This window comes from Lathyrus oleraceus, chromosome 7 (genome assembly GCF_024323335.1).
Source record: "Lathyrus oleraceus cultivar Zhongwan6 chromosome 7, CAAS_Psat_ZW6_1.0, whole genome shotgun sequence".
Classification (NCBI taxonomy): domain Eukaryota; kingdom Viridiplantae; phylum Streptophyta; class Magnoliopsida; order Fabales; family Fabaceae; genus Lathyrus; species Lathyrus oleraceus.
The window spans coordinates 10,393,422-10,403,893 of NC_066585.1; the positions used below are offsets into that span (position 1 = coordinate 10,393,422).

General features: G+C 41.5%; 1 non-coding gene across 1 annotated transcript; it reads right to left on the reverse strand.

The window, feature by feature from the left end:
• Nucleotides 1-703: 703 nt before the first annotated feature.
• Nucleotides 704-810, reverse strand: LOC127109509 (small nucleolar RNA R71). The gene has a single exon (XR_007796786.1). It is a non-coding gene; the product is annotated as a small nucleolar RNA R71 (small nucleolar RNA).
• Between the last annotated feature and the right edge of the window lie 9,662 nt (nt 811-10,472).

The window sequence follows — 10,472 nt, forward strand, 5'->3', positions numbered from 1 at the left end:
CTTAAAAATAGTTGCCTTAGATACACACCATAACAACAGGTTTGATAGATTGACACTTGGTCTCTGTGGATTCGATAATCTTTTATATTACTTTGACGTGATTCGTACACTTGCGAAAAACACGCATCAAGTTTTTGGCGCCGTTGCCGGGGACCAATTTCGTCAAATTTCATTACCCTGTAGTTATACCGTTTAGACTAAGGTTGTTACCCACCGGTCAATGCGAAAGACTCGCAGTGCCGGAAGTTTAGTAGACCCTCTAGCTGAACCTGAACGTTACGCTCGCGCACGTTTATTTTTCCATAGGAATAGGATAGCTATGGCCGAAGAACAAAACCGAAGACCTCTTAAGGACTTCGCCCAACCATCAAACGAGGAACCTAGTTCCAGTATAGTAAACCCCGTTATCCCAGCCAATAATTTTGAACTTAAACCATCCCTGCTGCAATTAGTGCAACAGAGACAATTCTCAGGTCTCGCTACTGATAACCCAAACCAACATTTAAAAAACTTTCTTCAGTTAGCAGACACCTTTAAAACCAATGGAGCTTCTCCTGAGGCGATACGCTTAAGATTATTTCCCTTTTCCCTCAGAGATAAAGCTCTATCATGGTTAGATTCCCTTCCACCCAATTCAATAACAACTTGGGATGACCTTAGGAAAGTTTTTCTTGCTAGATATTTTCCCCCAAGTAAGACCGCTCTTCTTCGAAACCTTATAACTAGATTTACCCAACTCCAAGGAGAGTCGTTGTTCGAAGCCTGGGAGAGATATAAAGAACTATTAAGAGCATGCCCACACCATGGCTTAGAGAATTGGCTAATCATCCAAACCTTCTATAATGGACTTCATTATAACACTAAGATGACCATCGACGCTGCCGCTGGTGGCGCACTGATGAATAAACCTTACCCTGAAGCTAGTGCCCTTATCGAGGATATGGCCCAAAACCATCAATCATGGGGAGTAGAACGAGCGACAGTGGAAAAGAAGGAAGCCCAAGGAGGAATACATGAGCTAAGCTCTATAGACATGATGCAGGCTAAAATGGACGCGTTGGCCCTTAGAGTCGAACATATGTGTACAACTCCGAATACTGTAGCCGCAGTTTCGCCGAATTGTGAGATATGTGGAACGCAAGGACACCAATCCGCCGAATGCAATCTGTTAAATGAAACCAACACTGAGCAAGTGAACTATACCCAAGGGAACCCATTTTCTAACACATATAACCCTGGATGGAGGAATCACCCAAACTTCTCCTACAAAAATAATAACCCTATTCAAAATACCGCACCTCCGAGACAACAAGGTTACCAAGCCCCTAGAACAAATCAACCTATGCAACCTGTACCGCCAAACCCGAGCTTTGAAGAAATTGTAAAAGATTTCATCGTTGCTCAAAAACAGAAAAACAAAGAGTTCATGAACCAAAGCGTCCATGTTAACGAACTAATTACCCAGTTAGGAACCAAGGTTGATCAAATCATTACTCATAATAAGATGCTTGAAACCCAGATCTCTCAGGTAGCGTTAAACCAAGCCCCACAGACTACCCCTGGAGGACAGTTCCCTGGACAACCTCAACAAAACCCGAAAGGGCAAGCTAATGCCATTACTCTACGAAGTGGAACCGCTTATAAGGAGCCTTTAAACCCTAGATTAAGTGAGCCTGAAACTTCTGAGAGGAGTGAGGAAAAGGAACCAGAGAAGCCTGAAACCCCGGAAAGTCAAGAAAAAGGAGAAGAACCTAAAAATAAAACCTATGTACCACCACCGCCATACAAACCACCAATACCATACCCTCAAAGATTAAAGAAAACCCAAATCGATAATCAATATCAAAAATTCGTTAAGGTTATAGAAAAACTTCACGTAGAAATCCCCTTTACAGAAGCCATCACCCAAATACCTTCTTATGCTAAGTTTCTCAAAGACATACTTACGAATAAACGTAGACTTGAAGATCCGAAACCCGTGGAATGTAATTCTATTTCCGAAGATAGGTTAGCAAAGAAAGATAAAGATCCCGGAAATTTTTCCATTCCTTGTATTTTAGGGAATCATGTCATCGAAAAAGCTTTTCTAGACTTAGGAGCTAGTGTGAGCTTAATGCCTTTAGCAGTTTGTGAGAGATTAAACTTAGGAGAATTACAACCTACTAAGATGTCGCTTCAATTAGCCGATAGATCCGTTAAATACCCTATAGGCATACTTGAAGACGTCCCTATTAGGGTGGGTCAGTTGTTTATACCTACTGATTTTGTTGTCATGGACATTAAAGAAGATGACGACATACCAATCCTCCTAGGTAGACCGTTCTTATCGACTGCTGGAGCCGTAATAGATGTTAAAAAAGGAAAACTAACTTTTGAGGTAGGTGAAGAGAAGATAGAATTTATATTGTCAAAATTTCTTATGGCACCTGTGATAGGAGATTCTTGTTATGCCTTAGATATCATCGAAGAATGCATTAGGGAATTAGAACAAGAAGAAGAAAATAAATCTATAAAATTGCCATCAACCCCTATTTTGGAAGATGACAATTATAAAACACCCTACATTGATGATAACCTTCACGAATGTTTATCTCTTACCCCAGATCCTATGCCTTGCCCTATGAAACCGACCGTAAAACTTAAGGAACTGCCTAAAAACCTGAGATATGAATTTCTGGATGAAGATATGAATCGTCCAGTTATAGTCAGTACTACCTTAAACCAAAAAGAAACCGATCAATTATTAGAAGTTTTACGTAGGTACCCCTCAGCCTTAGGATATAAGATCTCTGATCTAAAAGGAATAAGCCCATCCGTATGCATGCATCGGATTTTGCTTGAAGAAGATTCAAAACCTTCCAGAGAACACCAACGTAGAATAAATCCTATAATGAGTGCGGTAGTTAAGACTGAAGTTCTTAAGTTACTAGAGGCAGGTATAATATATCAGATCTCGGACAGTAAATGGGTAAGTCCTGTGCATGTAGTACCCAAAAAGGGAGGCATCACAGTCGTGCAAAACGAGAAGGGCGAACCTGTAGCAAAAAGAACCGATGGAGGTTGGCGTATGTGCATAGATTATAGAAAATTAAATAAAGCAACTAGGAAGGACCATTTCCCATTACCATTCATAGATCAAATGTTGGAGCGCCTAGCCAGACACTCTTACTTTTGTTATTTAGATGGATATTCAGGATTCTTCCAAATACCTATTCACCCCGAAGATCAAGAAAAAACTACCTTTACATGCCCAGTTGGAACTTTTGCCTATAGAAGAATGCCTTTTGGACTTTGTAATGCTCCTGCAACTTTCCAACGCTGCATGATGTCTATCTTTGCTGATTATTTAGATGGAATTATGGAAGTATTTATGGACGATTTCTCAGTTTGTGGATCAGATTTCAAAAATTGTCTTGTCAACCTTGAGAAAATCCTGGAGAGATGTGTGGAGGTAAACCTTGTGCTAAATTGGGAAAAATGTCATTTCATGGTCACCGAAGGGATTGTTTTAGGACATATAGTTTCCGAAAAAGGTATAGAGGTAGATAAAGCAAAAATAGAAGTCATAGAGAATCTAAAACCGCCGAAGACTATCAGGGAGATAAGAAGTTTTCTTGGACATGCCGGATTTTACCGACGTTTCATCAAAGATTTCTCCAAAATAACAAAGCCCTTAACTGGTCTTTTAATGAAAGATGCTGAATTTATCTTCGATGAAAAATGTACTGAAGCATTTAATCTTCTGAAGGAAGCTCTGACTTCAGCACCTATAATGAAACCCCCTGATTGGTCAGAACCGTTTGAGATAATGTGTGACGCCAGTGATTACGCTGTTGGAGCCGTTCTAGGTCAGAGAAAAGATAAGAAGTTACATGTGATTTATTATGCCAGTAGAACCCTAGACGCTGCACAGCTCAATTACGCAACAACCGAAAAAGAGCTCCTAGCTGTAGTTTTTGCAATAGACAAATTTAGATCTTATCTAGTAGGAGCCAAGATTATAGTTTATACCGACCATGCTGCCATTCGTTACTTACTAAGCAAAAAGGATGCCAAGCCTAGGTTACTTCGATGGATTCTATTACTGCAAGAGTTTGATTTGGATATCCGTGATAAGAAAGGCACTGATAATGTGGTAGCTGATCACCTATCTAGGCTAGAATACCTGAAACCTGATCCAGTTCCCATAAATGACGATTTTGCCTATGATAGACTGATAGCCCAACTAGAAACCATTGAAGAAGATAACCCAGACCCTCATGAGCATTTTCAAAAATCCTTAGCCATAAGTGATGTACCTTGGTATGCAGACTTTGTTAATTATCTAGCCGCTGACATCATACCCCCTGATCTAAACTACCACCGGAAGAAGAAGTTCTATAGTGATGTGAGAAACTTCTATTGGGACGAACCATTTCTTTTCAAGAGAGGTAAAGATGGCATTTTCCGCCGTTGTGTTCCAAAAGAAGAGGTAAATAATATAATTGAGCATTGTCACTCTGCACCCTATGGTGGACATGCAAGCACATCTAAGACCTACGCCAAGATTCTTCAAGCTGGCCTATTCTGGCCTACTATGTGGCGTGATGTCCATGCTTTCATTGTCAAGTGTGATAGATGCCAACGCACAGGAAATATTTCAAGACGTAATGAAATGCCGTTAAGAAATATCCAAGAAGTAGAACTCTTCGACGTATGGGGTATAGACTTTATGGGACCGTTCCCACCATCTTTTGGAAATCAGTACATCTTAGTAGCTGTTGACTACGTGTCTAAATGGATTGAAGCTATCGCCGCACCCACAAACGACACCAGAGTAGTCATCAAATTATTCAAAAATTATATATTTCCCAGGTTTGGAACACCCCGTTTAGTCATAAGCGATGGAGGATCGCACTTCATATCGAGAATATTTGATAAACTTTTAAGCAAGTATGGAGTTAAGCATAGAGTAGCAACACCATACCACCCACAGACCAATGGACAAGTGGAAGTATCTAATAGGGAGATAAAACAAATCCTCGAGAAGACTGTCTCTATATCTAGAAAGGATTGGTCACAGAAACTTCAAGAAGCATTATGGGCCTATAGAACCGCTTTCAAAACTCCTATAGGAACAACCCCTTATCAACTGGTCTATGGAAAATCATGTCACTTACCTTTTGAATTGGAACATAAGGCCTATTGGGCCATCAAAACTTTGAATTTGGATTACTTGACAGCTGGTGAGAAACGTATCCTTGACATCCACAAATTAGAAGAGCTCAGACAATCTGCCTACGAAAATGCCATCATATACAAAGAAAGAACAAAAGCTTGGCATGACAAAAGAATCATAAGAAGAGACTTCAAAATAGGCGATCCTGTTCTCCTGTTCGATTCTAGGTTACGACTTTTTCCAGGTAAACTCCGTTCGAGATGGACTGGCCCTTTCGAAGTATCTAAGATCCTGAGATCCGGTGCTATTGAAATCAAGAACCAGACATGTAAACCGTTCATCGTCAATGGACAGAGGTTGAAGCCCTACGAAGGAGGTGACATCCCGACAACATACACCTGCCATACTCTGAGTGATCCACCATATCCTTCCAATGATGTTTAAATATCGGTCGTCGAGCTAATGACGTTAAACAAGCGCTGCATGGGAGGCAACCCATGGTTTCTCTTATTTTTTGTACTTTTTATTTTTTACTTTTACTTTATTTTGTTTATATTATTATTATTATGTCAGGACTAACGATTGAATGTTTTATGTGCTTTCAGGACTTGTTTGCTAACCTTGTACAGAATGCAGAACCCTGATGACATGCACGTGGCCTTTAGAGATGATGCACAAAGAGAGCGTTACTATGTTCACATGAGACGCCCTATGGCTCCTACCAGGTACCCTGACCATGACTGCATGGATGCCTTGGGGATAGAGCCAAGCGTCAGATTTTTATGCCATCAACTCCAGTGGGAACAGTTTGACTACAGGAACAACACTTATAGGAACTTGACTCTTGAGTTCCTCAGCTCGTTTCATTATGACCCCTGGGCTGGACCCGATGGACTCGCTGTTTTCAGGTTGTTCGGGATTGACTACTCATTCTCTCACAAGGAGTTTGGTGATTTGCTAGGTTTCCAGACTACTCCTGATGCTATTCCAGATACACCGATGGGGTATTTTATGAGCAGAGAAGTGGAAAAGTTTTGGACTAAAATATCCGGCGGAGGGAGCCAAGATCCTTCTACCCAGTTTTCTCAGGTAATCCACAACCCTGCATTGAGGTACTTCCAGATGATTCTAGCACATTCTTTCCTAGGTTTTCCAGATACAGAGACACTGCTAAGTGAAGAGGAGATTTTCCTACTGTTTTGTGCGACTCAGTCTCGCCCTGTTGCTTGTGGCAACTTTCTGTTAAAGGGCTTGGCTAGTGTTGCCAGATCATCCGTAGGCATCATCCATGTCGGTGGGATTGTTACACAGATTGCTACTGCATTGGGTCTGTCTCGCAAGTTATTGCACCTCAGGACCTTCTGCTTCTACACCACCCTGGATATTGATTTTTGTCTTGATAGAGGACTGATGAGGAGGGTTTTTTTTTTGAGCCCAACATGTTTAGACTGCTGATCGACGGCGAAGCGATACACTATTTCACATTACCAGATCAGCTGATGACCAGTGTCCATGATCCTGAAAATTGGAGTTATGCTCTAGAGGGTTATGGAGAGACTGTCGAAGAGCCGAAATCGCCTCCCGCCGCTGAGTACACTCCTACACCTCTTACTCCCCAGATCACTGTTATGTCTAACAATTTGTCTCTGCAGCCACCTGACCTACAAACACAGATTTATGAGCTCCGTAAGGAGACTGCCCTGCTCAAGCAGGAAGTGGCAGACTTAGAGTTACAGATGCAGGTTTCTGATCTCACTCATGCCTCAGAGACCGATGCTCTACATCAGGCGATTGAAGAGCTTCGGAGGGAGATAGCTGAGTTTCGTGGATCAAGCCAGGAAAAGACGCCTACCACATGACTCATTCTACCCTGACAGCATTACCCTAGTATTTTATTTATCGCATTTCCAGACATATTTTACTTTACTGCAGCTTTTATATTTTCATGCACTCTGAATTTCTTATATATATACATATTATGCACTAATGTTAACTTTTTCTTTTTCTTTTGTTTCTTTAATTATTTTATTTTTTTGTCGTGCAAAGAAAAAAAATATAAGACAAAAATATTTTCATTTTTGTCTTTACAAAAAATATGCAAGCCTCAAGCCTTGAAAAGAAGAAGAAAAACGCTATTCAGACCCCCCGGAAGACAAAGGTGCAAGAAAGCCCAAAAGGAGGATCCAAAACCACAAGGCCCAGGAATTGGCCTTGTGGCGGGCGCCATAGGCCCTGTGGCGGGCGCCACACCGTACCAACAACAAGTACGGGGCTGAATCCCCATTTCCACCATTTTCATCCCTTTCTTCACCAAAAACCCATTTTTCCAACCTTCCAAATCCTCCTTGAACCCCATTAAAGCTCCCTCATTTCCAAAATACCCACCATCCATAAAACATATCCAACATCCATTTCCATTTTCATCCATCAAAAAAACCAAAAAAATCAAAACTTTATCATTCCCTCATAAACCACTTTTTCTACCATTTTCACTACCTAAGGAGCATTCAACAATGGAGTTCAACGGATTTCTTCTTCGTGATGGAAGACCGGGCGAAAGGCAACGGAAAATTATTCAGAGGCTTCAAAGTCGAGAAATTCTCTCGACTAGGTACGTCGACGATAACTGTCTGTATGCTTTGGGTATTTATCATAGTGTTTTTAATTTATTAGAATTTCTAGGCTTGCATAATATTTTCCTTAATCAGGAACCTACCTATGAGCGACTGACAACCGAGTTTTTGAGTTCTTTAATATACACTGTCAGTCCTAACACTGCTAGCACTGTTGGTACTGTTATTTTTAGACTGTTCGGAATTGAGTATGAATTCAGTACCGATAATCTAGCAGGTTTGTTAGGAATCCCTCATAGGGAAGGTGCAATTTGTGAGGCACCTTTGGATGCGGAGTGGTCGGCCGAGGTATTTACCTTCTGGCAAAGGCTTTCAAGTTCTTCAATTAATTCTTTCGAAGGGATACTTGCGTCGACCATTCACAACCCGGCCATAAGAGTTTTTAGACTTCTTTTGGCATGTACTATTTTTGGCCGGGAAAGTCCAAACAAGGTAAATGCTCGTGAACTCCTATTTTTGCAAGGATGCCTCACTAGAACCCACATCAATCCGGTCCCGTTTATGCTTGCTCATATGACTTTATTTACTAACAAAACAGGACCGATTGTTTTTGGAGGGCTTGTTACGTATATTGCTCGGGCTCTTGGCCTGAACGATGAGATAGCTACACTTGAACCACTACCTCCTCGCACAATTAATTTAAAATTTCTGAAAGACATGAAATTGTGCCGAGCAAGGAGAAAAGGTGGTTATGAGTTGATGGTTCATGGGGTAGCTATCCCATCTGTTGCTTTACCATGCAGTAGACGTACTGATGTACGTGATGAAAGGAACTGGACCTATGATCTTAATGCTCCACGTGTTTTGGGTCCACTTCCTCCTAATATTCCCGATGGGGAGGCACATGACACTGATGATGAGTATGATCGGAGAGAGCAGTCTCCCATCCCTCACATGTCCCCCCATCGTCCTTCACAGTCACACACCGCACCATCTTCCTCTAACCCTGTTGCAGGTACTGCTCCTGGATTCCATGTCACCGAGGAGATGTGGCGTGATATGACAGCTAGAGAAGAAAGGCGTGATGGCCTTCTCTCTACTATTTCACAGCAGCTGACGGACAATATGAGCTTCATGCAACAATCGCGATTGGTTTCGGATCGTGCCTATAGCAACGTTTGCCGTACCTTGAACGATATCTCATTAGAGCAGAACCGTCAGAGAGAGTTCAACAGCCAACACTACCAGCTTGTCGAGGCCACTCAGGGTTCCATCTTAGGTAACCTTCGAGAGGTTCGGAGTGCTCAGGCTGCTTTATCAGCACGACTGGACCGGAGGGACCAGCATCGTAGTAGATCCCGTCGTTCCAGACCATCACATCAGGACGGCGAAGGCACCAGTGCCCCTCCTCAGTAGTCTTTTTCAGGTTACCCCCCTTATCTTATTTCGAAACATTGGGGACAATGTTCGATCTAAGTGTGGGAGGGGATTTTATTGCTTTCTGTCATTTCCCTTTTTAGTTAATTATTTCCTTTCAGTTATTTCCTTTCAGTAATTTAATTTTCTTAGATAATGCATGAGTCTGACGAGTCACCAGTATAGTGTCTTTTTAGTTCATCTTCATTTTTTCCCATTTCCTTAGCCTTACCAGAAAATTTTTAAAAAAGAAAATGATGTTGTTTCACATGTTTTTTGGGCTTTGGGACAGGTTTAGATTAGGATGTAGTGACCTAGGTCAACTTTTTGAAACATCAGAACCATTTTAGCACCATAGACCTCTTGAATATAGGAATCACTCCTAAACCCCACCACCTTGGCCTTTACTATCATTTTAAAAATTGTCCTAAGTAGTTTATCTTAGCAGTCAGCTCCGGCTTAAGCATGCTCTACGTAGGGGGCCGATGAACATAAGTGAATGATCCAGTGCTAATAATAAAAAAAAAAAAAAAAAAAAAAAAAAAAATATTTGCAAGTCACCTATTGTTAGTTGGTTCAGAAGTATCTGGCATTGAACTTGGTAGGGAGGATTACGATCCGATCCCCCGCAGCTACATTTAGGCGAAATAAAACAGGTTTACACATGCTTATGTGCCAGAAACCTTATGTTATGGATCAGAATCACTAACCGGTCACTCTACTATGAAGCATGTACAGATAACGGGCTTAATGTGATTGCGCCTGAACGAAAAGGACACAAAAAGATGAGAAGATAGGCCTAGGTATTGTGGGATGATATGGAGTGGTTAATATAGGATTGAAGTTTGTGTTTGTGTTACTATGGTACCCTTGGTTCACTTAGTTAGTATCTGTCACTGCATCCTGACTTGAACTTAGAATCCCTTTAGCCCAAAGACAAGTGTTGACACCATATTTTCTTAAGCTTTAATGTTTGCTTGAGGACAAGCAAAGGTTTAAGTGTGGGAGAATTTGATCACACTAAAATTCACCGTATTTCTGACTCCGATTTCGCATGCATTCTTAGCTTTTATTGTTGTTTTGCTTTGTTATTTCTTTGTTTTCTTATGTTTTCAGGTTTTTATAATAATCGGAGCTTGAATCGGGAAAAGGAGCGAAAAAGGAGTGAAAACGGGCGAAAACCTAGAAATTCAGCGTTTTGCACTTACGGCACCCACCGTGGCGGGCGCCATGGGGTTAGCCATGACGTGGCCACGTCTCAAGACCACTCCTCAACCGCCAAGACCCACGATCCCCACTCCATCATCCCCTGTAGGGACCATGGC